Here is a 15,463-nt window from a genome sequence, read left to right on the forward strand (position 1 = left end):
TTGGTGAAAAAGAAAATATCCTCAGATGAAAAGTTTAAAGAAGCTTTCAGAGAAGCTGCTTTGTGATGTGTAACTTCCCCAAACTGTGTCACAGCTGTATTTCCTGGAGCTGTTTGGAAGCCTTATTTCTCTGGAATCTGAGACCTGATATTTCACACTACTTTGAAGGCAATATGGCCAAATGAAATATCCTCCCAGAAAAATGAAAACAAGTTTTCTGGGAAACTTCTTTGTGATCTGTGAATTCATCTCACAGAGTTACAGATTTCCGCTCAAGAAACCTTTCGCTTAGACTGTTTTGTGGAATTTGCAAAGTGATATTTGGAAGCCCATGGAGGGCTATGGTGAAAATGAAAGTATCCTAAAAAAAAAACTGGAAAGAAGTTTCTGAGAAACTGCTTGGTGTTTTGTGAATTCATCTCACAGAGTTACAGCTTTCCCCTCCAGAATGCGTTCGCTAAGTCTGGTACTGTGGAATTTGCAAAGGGATATTTCGAAGCCCATAGTGGCCTAAGGTGAAAAAGTAGTTTCTCAGAAAGCTTCTTTCCAGTTTTCATCTGAGGATATTTTCTTTTTCCCCATAGACCTCTATGGGCTTCCAAATATCCCTCTGCAAAATCCAAAAGAACAGTCTTAGCGAACGGCTTCTGGATGGGAAAGATGAAAATCGGTGAGATGGATTCACAGAAAACAACGTATTTTCTCAGAAAACTTCCTCCGGTTTCGAGCTGTTACGGCCCGTTTTGAGTCCGTTTTGAGCCGGTCAAAACAGGTTTGAGCCGGTCTGGTCCGGTTTGATACGGTCAAAACCGGTTTGAGTCCGATTTAAGCCAGTCAAAATCGGTTTGAGCCAGTCTGGTCCTGTTTGATCAGGTCAAAACACAGTCAAAACAAGTTTGAGCCAGTCTGGTCCAGTCTCTCTGGTTTGAGCCAGTCAAAACCGGTTTGATCTGGTCTGGTACAGATGGAGTCCGTTTTGTGCCAGTCAAAACCAGTTTGAGCCGCTCTGGTCCGCTTTGAGTCCCTTTTCAGCCGGTCAAAACCGGTTTGAGCCGGTCTGGTCCGTTTTGAATCCGGTTGGAGCCGGTCAAAACAGGTTTGAGCAGGTCTGGTCCGTATTGAGAAGGTGAAAACCGGTTTGAGGCTGTCTAAGAGCCGGTCTGATGCGGTTTGATCTGGTTTGTGCTGGTCAAAACCGCTTTAAGTCCAGTTTGAGCCGGTCAGGTCCATTCCAGTTTGAGTCCTGTTTGAGCCGGTTTAAGCCGATCTGGTCCGGTTTGAGCCGGTTTCATCCGGTCTGGACTGGTTTGATACTGTTTGAGCTGGTCAAAACCGATTTTAGTCCAGTTTGAGCCGGTCAAAACTGGTTTTAGCTGGTCTAGCCGGTCTTGTCAGGATTGATCCGGTTTGAGATGGTCTGGTCCGCTTTGAGTCCGGTTTGAGACGGTCAAAACCGGTTTTAGCCGGTCTGCTCCAGTTTGAACCGGTATGAGCTGGTCGGGTCCGGTTTGAGCCTCTCAAAATCGGTTTGAGCCGGTCTGGTCCGGTTGGAGCCAGTCAAAACCGGTATGAACCGGTCTGGTCAGGTTTGGTCCGGTCAAAACCGGTTTCAGTCCAGTTTAAGCTGGTCACAACCGGTTTGAGCCGGTCTGGTCCGGTTTGATCTGGTCAAAAGAGGTTTGAATGCGGTTTGAGCCGGACAAAACGGGTTTGAGCCGGTCTGGTTCAGTTTTAGCAGGTCAAAACCGGTTTGAGCCAGTCTAATAGGGTCAAAACCGGTTTGATCCGATTTAATACTGTCAAAACTGGTTTCAGCTGGTCTGGTCCGGTTTGAGTCAGTTTGAGTCAGTCAAAACTGGTTTGAGCCGGTCTGGTCCGGTTAGAGCCAGTCAAAACCGGTTTGAGCTCGTTTGGTCCTGTATGATCCGGTTTGAGCCGGTCAAAACCAGTTTGAGTCTGGTTGGAGCCGGTCAAACCAGGTTTGAGCCGTTCTGGCCCGGTTTGAGTTGGTCAAAAACGGTTTGAGTCAGTCTGGTCCGGTTTGAGCTGGTCTGGTCGGGTTTGATTCAGTCCGCTTTCAGCCGGTCAAAACCGGTTTGAGCTGGTCTCGTCCGGTTTGAGCTGGTTTGAGCCGGTTGAGCCAGTCTGCTCCGGTTTGATCCGATTTGAGCCGGTCTGGTCCGTATTGAGATGGTTGAAACTGGTTTGAGCCGATCTAAGTGCCGGTCTGGTCCAGTTTGATCCGGTTTGAGCCGGTCTGGTCTGGTTTCAGCCAGACAAAATCGGATTGATCTGGTCTGGGGCGGTTTGAATCCGGTTTGACCCGGTCAAACCCGGTTTGAGCCAGTATGGTCCGGTTTAAGCTCGTCTGGTCGGATTTGAGCCGGTCAAAACCAGTTTGAGCCGGTCTGGTCCGGTTTGAGTCTGGTTTGAGCCACTCAAAAATGGTTTGAGTCGGTCTGCTCCGGTTTGATCGGGAGAAAGATGCTTTCTGAGAAACTGCTTTGTGTTCTGTGAATTCATCTCACAGAGTTACAGCTTTCCTCTCCAGAAGCCGTTCTCTAAGACTGTTCTTGTGGAATTTGCAAAGGGATATTTGGAAGCCCATAGAGGCCTATGGGGAAAAAGAAAATATCCTTAGATGAAAACTGGAAAGAAACTTTCTGAGAAAATGCTTGTGTTCTGTGAATTCATCTCACAGAGTTACAGCTTTCGCCTCCAGAAGCCGTTTGCTAAGACTGTTCTTGTAGATTTTGCCAAGTGATTTTTGGAAGCCCATGGAAGGCTACGGTGAAAAAGGAAATATCCTCAGATGAAAACTGGAAAGAAGCTTTCTGAGAAACTGCTTTCTGTTCTGTGCATTCATCTCAGAGAGTTACAGCTTTCCCCTCCAGAAGCCGTTCTCTAAGACTTTCCTGTGAAATTTACAAAGGGATATTGGGAAGCCCATAGAGGCCTATGGTGAGAAAGAAAATATCCTCAGATGAAAGGTGTAAAGAAGCTTTCTGAGAAAATGCTTTGTGGTGTGTGACTTCCACTCAATGAGTCACAGCTCTATTTCCTGGAGCTGTTTGCTAGCCTTATTTCCGTGGAATCTGAGAACTGATATTTCGGATCCCTTTGAATATTATAGGGCCAAAGGAAACATCCTCTGATAAAATGAGAAAGAAGCTTTCTGAGAAACTTCTTTGTGATCTGTGAATTCATCTCACAGAGATAGAGCTTTCCCCTCAAGAAGCTTCTCACTAATACTGCTCTTGTGGAATTTACAAAGTGATATTTGGAAGAACATGGGGGGCTACGGTGAAAAGCGAAATACCCTCAGATAAAAACTGGACAGAAGCTTTCTGAGAAACTGCTTTGTGTTCTGTGAATTCATCTCACAGATTTTCATCTTTCCCGTCCAGAAGCCGTTTGCAAAGACTGTTCTTGAGGAATTTGCAAAGGGTTATTTGGAAGCCCTTAGAGGCCTAGGGTGAAAAAGGAAAAATCCTCAGATGAAAACTGGAAAGAAACATTCTGAGAAACTGCTTTGTGATGTGTGACTTCCACTCACTGTGTCACAGCTGTATTTCGTGGAGCTGTTTGCTAGCCTTATTTCTGTGGAATCTGAGAACTGATATTTCGGATCCCTTTGAAGACTACAGGTCCAAAAGAAATATCCTCCGATAAAAATGGCAAAGAAGCTTTCTGAGAAAATCCTTTGTGATCTGTGAATTCATCTCACAGAGTTACAGCATTCCCCTCAAGAAGCCTTTCACTAAGACTGTTCTCATGGTATTTGCAAAGTGTTATTTGGAAGCCCATGGTGGGCTACGGTGAAAAGGGAAATATCCTCAGATAAAAGCTGGAAAGAAGCTTTCTGAGAAACTGCTTTGTGTTCTGTGAATTCACCTCCCAGATTTACAGCTTTCCTCTCCAGAAGCCGTTCACTAAGACTGTTCCTGTGGAATTTGCAAAGGGATATTTGGACGCCCTTAGAATCCTATGTTGAAAAAGAAAATATCCTCACATGAAAACTGGAAAGAAGCTTTCTGAGAAACTGATTTGTGATGTGTGACTTCCACTCACTGACTTGCAGCTGTATTTCGTGGAGCTGTTTGCTAGCATTATTTCTGTGGAATCTGAGAACTGATATTTCGGATCCCTTTGAAGACTATAGGGCCAAAGGAATTATCCTCCATATAAAATGAGAAAAAAGTTATCTGAGAAACTTGTGATCTGTGAATTCATCTCACAGAGTTACAGCTTTACCCTCAAGAAACCTTTCCCTATGACAGTTTTTGTGGAATTTGCAAAGTGATATTTGGAAGCCCATGGAGGGCTAAGGTGAAAAGGGGAATATTCTCAGATAAAAACAAGAAAGAAGCTTTCTGGGAAACTGTTTTGTGTTCTTTGAATTCATCTCATAGAGTTACAGATTTCCCCTCCAGAAGCAGTTCGCTAAGACTGTTCTTATGGAATTTGCAAAGGGATATTTGAAGCCCCTAGAGGCCTAAGGTGAAAGAGAAAATACCGTCAGATGAAACCTGGAAAGAAACTTTCTGAGAAAATTCTTTGTGATGTGTGACTTCCACTCACTGAGTTACAGCTGTATTTCGTGAAGCTATTTGCTAGGCTTATTTCTGTGGAATCTGAGAACTGATATGTCGGATTTCTTGGAAGACTACAGGGCCAAAGGAAATATCCTCCGATCAAAATGAGAAAGAAGCTTTCTGAGAAACTTCTTTGTGGTCTGTGAATTCATCTCACAGAGTTACAGCTTTCCCCTCAAAAGGCCTTTCGCTAAGACTGTTCTAGTGGAATTTTCAAGGTGACATTTGGAAGCCCATGGAGGGCTATGGTGAAAAGGGAAATATCCTCAGATAAACACTGGAAAGAAGCTTTTTGAGAAACTGCTTTGTGTTCTGTGAATTCATCTCACAGAGTTACAGCTTTCCCTTCCAGAAGCCGTTCGCTAAGATTGTTCTTGTGGAATTTGCGAAGGGATATTTGGAACCCCAGAGAGTCCTATGGCGAAAAAGAAAATATCTTCAGATGAAAACAGGAAAGAAGCTTTCTTAGAAACTGCTTTGTGATGTGTGACTTCCACTCACTGAATTACAGCTGTATTTCGTGGAGCTGGTTGCTAGACTTATTTCTGTCGAATCTGAGAACTGATATTTAGGATGCCTTTGAAGACTATAGGGCCATAGGAAATATCCTACGAAAAAATGGGAAAGAAGCTTTCTGAGAAACTTCTTTGTGATCTGTGAATTCATCTCACAGAGTTACAGCTTTCCCCTCAAGAAGCCTTTCGCTATGACTGTTTTTGTGGAATTTGCAAAGTGAAAATCGAAAGCCCATGGAGGGCTAGTGTGAAAAGGGAAATATCTTCAGATAAAAACTGGAAAGAAGCTTTCTGAGAAACTGCTTTGTGTTCTGTGAATTCATTTCACAGAGTTACAGCTGTCACCACCAGAAGCCGTTCGCTAAGACTGTTCTAGTGGAATTTGTAAAGGGATATTCGCAAGCCCATAGTGGCCTATGGTGAAAAAGAAAATATCCCCAGATGAAAGCTGGAAAGAAACATTCTGAGAAATTGCTTTCTGATGTGTGATTTCCACTCATGAGTTGCAGCTGTATTCCGTGAAGCTCTTTGCTACCTTATTTCTGTGGAATCTGAGAAACGATAGTTCTAATCCCTTTGAAGGCTATAGGGCCAAAGAATATATCCTCCCATCAAAATGAGAAAAAAGCTTTCTGAGAAACTTCTTTGTGTTCTGTGAATTCATCTCACAGATTTACAGCTTTCACCTCAAAAAGCCTTTCGCTTAGACTGTTCTTTTGGAATGTGGAAGGTGGTATTTAGAAGCCCATGGAGGTCTTTGGTGAAAAGGGAAATATCGTCAGATAAAAACTGGAAAGAAGCTTTACGAGAAACTTCTTTGTATTCTGGGAATTTATCTCACAGAATTACAGATTTCCCCTCCAAAAACCCTTCAATAAGACTCTTCATGTGGAAATTGCAAAGGATATTTGGAACCCATAGAGGCCTATTGTGATAAAGAAAATATCCTCCGATGAAAACTGCAAAGAAACTTTCTGATAAACTGCTTTGGGATCTGTGAATTCATCTCACAGAATTACAGCTTTCACCTACAGAAGCCATTCGCTAAGACTGTTCTTGTGGAATTTGCAAAGGGATATTTGAAAGCCCATAGAAGCCTAAGGTGAGAAAGAAACTGTCCCCAGAAAAAAACAGGAAAGAATCTCTCTGAGAAACTGCTTTGTGATGTTAGACTTCCTCTCACTGAGTTACAGCTGTGTTTCGTGGACCTGTTTGCTAGCCTCATTTCTGTGGAATCTGAGACATCATATTTCGGATCCCTTTGAAGACTATAGGGCACAAGGAAATATCCTCTCATCAAAATGAGAAAGAAGCTTTCTTAGAAACTTATTTGTGATCTGAGATTTCACCTCATAGAGTTACAGCTTTCCTCTCAAGAAGCCTTTCGCTAAGACTGTTGTTGTGGAATTTGCAAAATGATATTTGGAAGCCCATGTAGGGCTATGGTGAAAAGGGAAATATCCTCAGATAAACACTGGAAAGAAGCTTTCTGAGATACTGCTCTGCGTTCTGTGAATTCATCTCACAGAGTTACAGCTTTCCCTCCAGAAGCCGTTTGCTAAGACTGTTCTTGTGGAATTTGCAAAGGGATATTTGGAAGCCCATAGAGGCCAATGGTGAAAAAGAAAATAGCCTCAGATGAAAACTGGAAAGAAGCTTTCTGAGCAACTGCTTTGTAATGTGTGGCTTCCACTCACTGAGTTACACCTGTATTTCGTGGAGCTCTTTGCTAGCCTAATTTCTGTGGAATCTGAGAACTGATATTTCGGATCCCTTTGAAGACTATAGGGCCAAAGGAAATATCCTTTGATTAAAATGAGAAAGAAGTTTTCAGAAAAACTTCTTTGAGATCTGTGAATTCATCTCAAAGAGATACAGCTTCCCCTCAAGAAGCCTTTCGCTAGGATTGTTCTTGTGGAATTTTCAAAGTGATACTTAGAAGCCCATGGAGGGCTATGTTTAAAAGAGAAATATTCTCAGATAAATACTGGAAGGAAGCTATCTGTGTATCTACTTTGTGTTCGGTGAATTCATCTCACAGAATTACAGCTTTCCATTCCAGAAGCCGTTCGTTAAGACTGTTCTGGTGGAATTTGCAAAGGTATGTTTGAAAGCCCATAGAGGCCTATGGTGAAAAAGAAAATATCCTCAGATGAAAACTGGAAAGAAGTTTTCTGAGAAACTGCTTTCTGATGTGTGACTTGCACTCACTGAGTTACAGCTGTATTTCGTGGAGCTCTTTGCTAGATTTATTTCTGTGGAATCTGAGAACTGATATTTCGGATCCCTTTGAAGTCTATAGGGCCAAAGGAAATATCCTCCGATCAAAATGAGAAAGAAGCTTTCTGAGAAACTTCTTTGCGAGCTCTGAATTCATCTCACAGAGTTACAGCTTTCCTCTCAAGAAGCCTTTTGCTAATACTGGTCTTGTGGAATTTGCAAAGTTATATTTGGAAGCCCATGGAAGGCTATGGTGAAAAGGGAAATATTTCTCAGATAGAAATCGGAAGGAAGCTTTCTGAGAAACTGCTTTGAGTTCTGTGAATTCATTTCACAGAGTGATAGCTTTCTCCTCCAGAAGCCATTCGCTGAGAATGTTCTTGTGGAATTTGTAACGGGATATTTGGAAGCCCATGGAGGCCTATGGTGAAAAAGAAAATATCCTCAGATGAAAAATGGAAAGAAGCTTTCTGAGAAACTGCTTTGTGATGTGTGACTTCCTCTCACAGATTTACAGCTCTATTTCATGGAGCTGTTTGCTAGCCTTTTTTCTGTGGAATCTGAGAACTGATATTTCGGATCACTTTGAAGACTATAGGGCCAAAGGATATATCCTCTGATCAAAATGAGAAAGAAGCTTTCTGAGAAACTTCTTTGTGATCTGTAAATTCATCTCACAGAGTTACAGCTTCCCCTCAAGAAGCCTTTCACTAAGACTGTTCTTGCGGAATTACCAAGGTGAAATTTGGAAGCTCATGGAGTACTATGGTGAAAAGGGAAATATCCTCATATAAAAACTGGAAAGATGCTTTCTGAGAAACAGCTTTGTGTTCTCTGAATTTATCTCATAGAGTTACATCTTTCCCCTCCAGAAGCCATTCGCTAAGACTGTTCTGGTTGAATTTGCAAAGGGATATTAGGAAGACCATAGAGGTCAATGGTGAAAAAGAAAATATCCTCAGATGAAAACTGGAAAGAACCTTTCTGAGAAACTGCTTTGTGATGTGTAACTTCCAATCACTGAGTTACAGCTGTATTTCGTGGGCCTGTTTGCTAGCTTTATTTCTGTGGAATCTGGGAACTGATATTTCGGATCCCTTTGAAGACCATAGGACCAAAGGAAATCTCCGATCAAAATGAGAAGGAGGCTTTCTTGGAAACTTCTTTTTGATCTGTGAATTCATCTCACAGTGTTACTGCTTTCCCTTCTTAAGCCTTTCGCTAAGCTCTTCCTGTGGAATTTGCAAAGTGATATTTGGAAGCCCATGGAGGTCTATGGTGAATAGAGATATATCCTCAGATAAAAACAGGAAGGAAGCTTTCTGAGAAACTGCTTTGTGTTCTATCTCACAGAGTTACAGCTTTCCCCTACAGAAGCCTTTCGCTAAGAATGTTCTGGTGGAATTCCAAAAGCCATATTTGGAAGCATATAGGGACCTATGGTGAAAAAGGAAATATCCTCAGATAAAAAGAGGAAAGAAGATTTGTGAGAAACTGCTTTGTGTTCTGTGAATTCACCTCACAAGGTTAGAGCTTTCTCCTCCAGAAGCCATTCGATAAGACTGTTCTTGTGGAATTTAGAGAGGGATATTTGGAAGCCCATAGAGGCCTTTGGTGAAAGAGAAAATATCCTCAGATGAAAACTGGGAAGATGCTATATGAGAAACTGCTTTGTAATGTGTGACTTCCACTCACTGAGTTACAGCTGTATTTCGTTGAGCTGTTTGCTAGCATTATTTCTGTGGAATCTGACAACGGATAGTTCGGATCCCTTTGAAGACTGTAGGGCCAAAGGAAATATCCTCCGATCAAAGTGAGAAAGAAGCTTTCTGAGAAACTTCTTTGTGATCTGTGAATTCATCTCACAGAGTTACACCTATTCCCGAAGAAACCTTTCGCTAATACTGTTCTTGTGGAATTTGCAAAGTGATATTTGGAAGCCCATGTAGGGCTATGGTGAAAAGGGAAATATCCTCAGATAAAAACAGGAAAGAAGCTTTCTGAGAAACTGCTTTGTGTTCTGTGAATTCATCTCACAGGGTTACAGTTTTCCTCTGCAAAAGCCACTCGCTAAGACTGTCCTTGTGGAATTTGCAGAGTTATATTGGAAACCCATAGAGGCCTATGATGAAAAAGAAAATATCCTCTGTTGAAAACTGGAAAGAAGCTTTCTGAGAAACTGCTTCCTGGTGTGTGACTTTCACTCACTGAGTTACAGCTGTAATTCGTGGAGCTGTTTGCTAACCTAATTTCTGTGGAATCTGAGAACTGATATTTCGGATCCCTTTGAAGACAATAGGGCCAAAGGAAATATCCTCTGATCAAAATGAGAAAGAAACATTCTGAGAAACTTTTTAGTGATCTGTGAATTCATCTCACAGTGTTTCAACTTTCCTCTCAAGAAGCCTTTCGCTAAGACTGTTCTTGTGGAATTTGCAAAGTGATATTTGGAAGCCCATAGAGGGCTATGGTGTAAAGGGAAATATACTCAGATAAAAACTGGAAAGAAGCTTTCTGAGAAACTGCTTTGTGTTCTGTGAATTCATCTCACAGATTTACAGCTTTCCCCTCCAGAAGCCGTTCGCTAACTGTTCTGGTGGAATTTGCAAAGTCATATTTGGAAGCATATACAGGCCTATGGTGAAAAAGAAAATATCCTCTATTGAAAACTGGAAAGAAGCTTTCTGAGAAACTGCTTTGTGATGTGTGACTTCCACTCACTTAGTTTACAGCTGTATTTCGTGGAGCTGTTTGCTAACCTTATTTCTGTGGAATTTGAGTACTGATGTTTTGGATCCCTTTCAAGACAATAGTTCCAAAGGAAATATCCTCCGATCAAAATGAGAAAGAAGCTTTCTGAGAAACTTCTTTGTGATCTGTGAATTCACCTCACAGAGTTACCGCTTTCCCCTCAAGAAGCCTTTCGCTAAGACGGTTCTTTTGGAATTTGCTAAGTGATATTTGGAAGCCCAAGGAGAGCTATGGTGAAAAGGGATATATCCTCAGATAAAAACTGGAAAAAACCTTTCTGAGAAACTGCTTTGTTTTCTGTGAATTCATCTCACAGAGTTACAGCTTTCCCCTACAGAAGCAGTTCACTAACTGTTCTGGTGGAATTTGCAAAGTCATATTTGGAAGCATAGAGGCCTATGGTGAAAAAGAAAATATCCTTAGATGAAAATTGGAAAGAAGCTTTCTGAGAAACTGCTTTGTGATGTGTCACTTCCTCTCACTGAGTTATATCTGTATTTGTTGGATCTGTTTGCTCGCCTTTTTTCTGTGGAATCTGAGAACTGATATTTTGGATCCCTTTGAAGACTATAGTGGCAAAGGAAATATCCTCTGATCAAAATGAGAAAGAAGATTTCTGAGAAAATACTTTGTGATCTGTGAATTCGTCTCACAGAGTTTCAGCTTTCCCCTCAAGAATCCTTTCGCTAAGACTGTTCTAGTGGTATTTGCAAAGTGATATTTGGAAGTCCATGGAGGGCTATGGTGAAAAGGAAAATATCCTCAGATAAAAACTGGAAAGAAGTTTTCTGAGAAACTACTTTGTGTTCTGTGAATTCATCTCACAGAGTTACAACTTTCCCCTCCAGAAGCCGTTTGCTAAAAATGTGTTGGTGGAATTTGCAAAGGGATATTTGGAAGCATATAGAGGCCTAGGGTGAAAAAGAAAATATCCTCAGATGAAAACTGCAAAGAAGCTTTCTGAGAAACTGCTTTGCGATGTGTGACTTTCACTCACTGAGTTACAGTTGTATTTGTGGAGCTGTTTGCTTGCCTTATTTCTGTGGAGTCTGAGAACTGATATTTCGGATTCCTTTGAAGACTATAGGGCCAAAGGAAATATCCTCTGATCAAAATGAGAGAGAATCTTTCTGAGAAACTTCTTTGTGATCTGTGAATTCATGTCACAGAGTTTCAACTTTCCCCTCAAGAAGCCTTTCGCTAAGACTGTTCTTGTGGAATTTGCAAAGTGGTATTTGAAAGCCCATTGAGGGCAAGGGTGAAAAGGGAAATATTCTCAGATAAAAACTGGAATGAAGGAAGCTTTCTGAGAAACTGCTTTGTGTTCTGTGAATTCATATCACAGACTTACAGCTTTTCCCTCAAGAAGCCATTCGCTAAGACTGTTCTTGTGGAATTTGCAAAGGGATATTTGGAAGCCATTAGTGGCCTATAGTGAAAAAGAAAATATCCTCAGATGAAAACTTGATAGAAGCTTTGTGAGAAACTGTTTTGTGATGTGTGACTTCCACTCACTGAGTTACTGCTGTATTTCGTGGAGCTGTTTGCTAGCCTTATTTCTGTGGAATCTGAGAACTGATATTTTGGATCCCTTTGAAGACTATAGGTCCAAAGGAAATATCCTCCAATAAAAATGAGAAAGAAGCTTTCAGGGAGACTTCTTTGTTATCTGTGAATTCATCTCACAGAGTTACATTTTACCCCTCAAGAAGCCTTTCGCTCAGACTGTTCTGGTGGAGTTTGCAAAGTGATATTTGGAAGCCCATGGAGGACTATGGTGAAAAGGGAAATATCCTCACATAAAAACTGGAAAGAAGCTTTCTGAGAAACTGCTTTGTGTTCTGTGAATTCATCTCACAGAATTACAACTTTCCCCTCCAGAAGCCGTTCTCTAAGACTCTTCTTGTGGAATTTGCAAAGGGATATTTGGAAGACCTTAGAGGCCAATGGTGAAAAAGAAAATATCCTCAGATGAAAGCTGGAAAGACGCTTTCTCAGAAACTGCTTTTTGATGTGTGACTTCCACTCACTGAGTAACAGCTGTATTTCGTGGGGCTGTTTGCCAGGCTTATATCTGTGGAATCTGACAACTGATATTTCGAATCCCTATGAAGACTATAGGAACATAGGAAATATCCTCTGATAAAAATGAGAAAGAAGCTTTCTGAGAATCTGGATGGTGATGTGTGACTTCCACTCACTGAATTGCAGCTGTATTTCGTGGAGCTGTTTTCTAGACTTTTTACTGTGGAATCTAAGAACTGATAATTCGTATCACTTTGAAGAGTCTAGGGCCAAAGGAAATATCCTCCGATCAAATGGAGAAAGAAGCTTCCTGAGAAACTTCTTTGTGATCTCTGAATTCATCTCACAAAGTTACAGCTTTACCCTCAAGAAGCCTTTCACTAAGACTGTTCTTGTGGTATTTGTAAAGTGATATTTGGAAGCCCATGGAGGACAATGGTGAAATGGTAAATATCCTCAGAAGAAAACTGGAAAAAACTTTCTGAGAAACTGCTTTGTGTTCTGTGAATTCGCCTCACAGAGTTACAGCTTTCCCCTCCAGAAACCGTTCTCTAAGACTGTTCTTGTGGCATTTTCAAAGGGATATTTTTAAGTCCATGGAGGCCTATGAAGAGAAAGAAAATACCATCAGATAATAACTGGAAAAAAGCTTTCTGTGAAATTGCTTTGTGATGTGTGACTTCCACTCACTGAGTTACAGCTGTATTTCGTGGAGCTCTTTGGTAGCCTTATTTCTGTGGAATCTGAGAAGTGATAGTTTGGATCTCTTTGAAGACTCTAAGGCCAAAGAAAATATCCTCCAATCAAAATGAGAAAGAAGCTTTCTGTGAAACTTCTTTTTGATCTGTGAATTCCTCTCACAGAGTTACAGCTTCCTCCTCAAGAAAACTTTCACTAAGACTGTTCTTGTGGAATTTCCAAAGTGATATTTGGAAGCCCATGGAGGGCTATGATGAAAAGGGAAATATCCTCAGATAAAAGCTGGAAAGAAGCTTTCTGAGAAACTGCTTTGTGTTCTGTGAATTAATCTCACAGAGTTACAGCTTTCCCCTCCAGAAGCCATTCGCTAAGCCTGTTCTTGTGGAATTTGCAAAAGGTATATTGGGAAGCCCTTAGAGGCCTATGGTGAAAAAGAAAATGTCCTCAGATGAAAACTGGAAAGACGCTTTCTGAGAAACTGCTTTGTGTTGTTTGACTTCCACTCACTGAGTTACAGCTGTATTTCGTGGAGCTGTTTGCTAGCTTATATATCTGGAATCTGAGAACTGATATTTCGGATCCCTTTGAAGACTATAGGGACAAAGGAAATATCCTCCAGTAAAAATGATAAAGAAGCTTTCTGAGAAACTTTTTGTGATCTGTGAATTCATCTCACAGGGTTACAGCTTTCCCTTCAGGAAGCCTTGAACTAAGACTCTTCTTGTGGAATTTGCAAAGTGATATTTGGAAGTCCATGGAAGGCCATAGAGAAAAGGGAAATATTCTCAGATAAAAACTGGAAAGAGCTTTCTGAGAAACTGCTTTCTGTTCTGTGAATTCATCTGAGAATGTTACAGCTTTCTCCTCCAGAAGCCGTTCGCTAATACTGTTCTTGTAGAATATGCAAAGTGATATTTGGAAGCCCATGAGGCCTTTGGTGAAAAGGAAAATATCCTCAGATGAAAACAGGGAAGAAGCTTTCGGAGAAACTGCTTTGTGATCTGAGAATTCGTCTCACCGAGTTACAGCTTTCCCCTCATGAATCCTTTCTCTAAGACTGTTCTTGTGTAATTACCAAAGTGATATTTCTAAGCCCATGTAGGGCTATGTTGAAAAAGAAAATATCCTCAGATAAAAACTTGAAAGAAGCTTTTTGTGTAATTGTTTTGTGTTCTGTGAATTCACCTCACAGAGTTACAGTTTTCCTCTCTGGAAGCCGTTCGCTAAGACTGTTCTTGTGGAATTTGCAAAGTGATATTTAAATCCCATAGAAGCCTATGGTGAAAAAGAAAATATCCTGAGATGAAAACTGAAAAGAAAATTTCTGAGAAATTGCTTTGTAATGTGTGACTTGCACTTACTGAGTTACAGCTGTATTTCGTGTAGCTGTTTGCTAGCCTTATGTCTGTGGAATCTGAGAACTGATATTTCAAATCCCTTGGAAAACTATAGGGCCAAAGGAAATATCCTCTGATCAAAATGAGAAAGCAGCTTTCTGACACACTTCTTTGTGTTCTGTGAATTCACATCAGAGAGTTACAGCTTTCCTCTCAAGAAGCCTTTCGCTAAGTCTGTTCTTGTGGAATTTGCAAAGTGATATTTGGAAGCCCATGGAGGGCTATGGTGAAAAAGAAATTATCCCCAGATAAAAACTGGAAAGAAGCTTTCTGAGAAACTCCTTTGTGATCTGTGAATTCGTCTCACACTGTTACAGCTTTCCCCTTCAGAAGTCGTTCGCTAAGACTTTTCTTGTGGAATTCGCAAAGTGATATTTGGAAGCCATAGAGAAATAGGTGAAAAATAAAATATCCTCAGAGGAAAACTGGAAAGAAGCTTTCTGAGAAACTTCTTTGTGTTATGTGAATTCCACTCACTGAGTTACAGCTGTATTTCGTGGAGCTGTTTACTAGCCTTATTTCTGTGAAATCTGAGAACTGATATTTTGGATCCCTTGGAAGACTATTGGTCGAAAGGTAATATCCTATGATGAAAAAGAGAAAGAAGCTTTCTGAGAAACTTCTTTGTGATCTGTGCATTCATCTCACAAAGTTACAGGTTTCCCCTCAAGAATTCTTTCGCTAAGTCTGTTCTTGTGGAATTTGCAGTGTGATATTTGGAAGCGTATGGAGGGCCATGGTGAAAAAGAAATTATCCTCACATAAAAACTGGAAAGACGCTTTCTGAGAAAATGCTTAGGGTTCTGCTTATTCATCTCACAGCGTTACAGCTTTACCTTAAGAAGCCGTTCGCTAAAACTGTTCTTGAGAATTTGCAGTGTGATATTTGGAAGCCCTTAGAGGGCTATGGTGTAAAAGAAAATATCTTCAGAAAAAAACTGGAAAGAAGCTTTCTAAGAAACTTCTTTGTGTTCTGCGAATTCATCTCACAGAGTTACAGCTTTCACCTGAAGAAGTCTTTGGCTAAGACTGTTCTTTTGGAAGTTGCAAAGTGATATTTTGAAGCCAATGTAGGACTATGGTGAAAAACAAAATATCCTCAGATAAAAACTGGAAAGAATCTTTCTGAGAAACTGCTTAGTGTTCTGTTAATTCATGTAACAGAGTCATCGCTTTCTCCTCAAGAAGCCGTTCGCTAAGACTGTTCTTGTAGAAATTGCAAAGGGATATTTGGAAGCTCATAGTAGGTTATGGAGAAAAA

This window comes from Chlorocebus sabaeus, chromosome 2, assembly GCF_047675955.1.
Source record: "Chlorocebus sabaeus isolate Y175 chromosome 2, mChlSab1.0.hap1, whole genome shotgun sequence".
Lineage (NCBI taxonomy): Eukaryota > Metazoa > Chordata > Mammalia > Primates > Cercopithecidae > Chlorocebus > Chlorocebus sabaeus.